Raw genomic sequence first — 739 nt, forward strand, 5'->3', positions numbered from 1 at the left:
ATATATATACAAATATACTGGTTCTGCTTTCAAACAGAAGCAATGATATAATATATATTAATGTGAAAGAGCAGCAACGAAGATTGTGGTGGACGTACTTACATGTGTGCTTCGCTAATTATTTATATATGTGTATATATATTTATATATACACTTACATGTGTGCTTCGGTGTTTATATATACATATATATATACATACATGTGTTGTATGTGTGCATATATTTACACTTTGTTAGATAGAGGTGAGATGTTTCGGTAGGAAGGTAGGTTGAGATGGTCCGGTCCAGTGTCGTCAGTTCAATGGCTGAATAGAAGCAGAGTGTGTGACGGATGTGCAGCGAATTTGTGTGTGTATGTGTGGGTGGTTGTATTCAACAAAAAAAGAAAACAGTAGAGAAAAGTTGTTATGGAATCGGCCGATAAAAGTGCATCAACGGCCGACAGTCGGCTGTCAGTGATGGTGGCAGCCATACACTGTTTAGTGCGCACCTCTACTGCGCATCACGTCATAAACGTATAACGAAGATAAGGGTGGGAGAGAGAGAGAGAGGGGGGAGGATAGTAAAGATATGTTGTGTCGGAGTGGGAGGGAGAGAAAGATACAAAAGGGAGAGAAAGAAAGAGTAAAAAAAGAAAGACGGAGAGAAAGAAACCGAGAAAGTGAAAGATAGAGAGAAAAAGAAAGAGACAGAAACAGTGTAAGGATGGGTAGGGTATACTTTTTGATTTATTTGTTTA

General features: G+C 38.6%; 1 protein-coding gene across 1 annotated transcript in view; it reads right to left on the bottom strand.

Moving 5' to 3' along the window:
- LOC106867442 (SNF-related serine/threonine-protein kinase) overlaps positions 1-509 on the bottom strand; it is a 9,433-nt gene extending 8,924 nt beyond the window's left edge. The window contains exon 1 of the mRNA XM_014912318.2: positions 103-509. The gene's annotated coding sequence lies outside the window, so the exon portion shown is untranslated. The remainder of the gene's footprint in view (positions 1-102) is intronic.
- Between the last annotated feature and the right edge of the window lie 230 nt (positions 510-739).

This window comes from Octopus bimaculoides, chromosome 20, assembly GCF_001194135.2.
Source record: "Octopus bimaculoides isolate UCB-OBI-ISO-001 chromosome 20, ASM119413v2, whole genome shotgun sequence".
Lineage (NCBI taxonomy): Eukaryota > Metazoa > Mollusca > Cephalopoda > Octopoda > Octopodidae > Octopus > Octopus bimaculoides.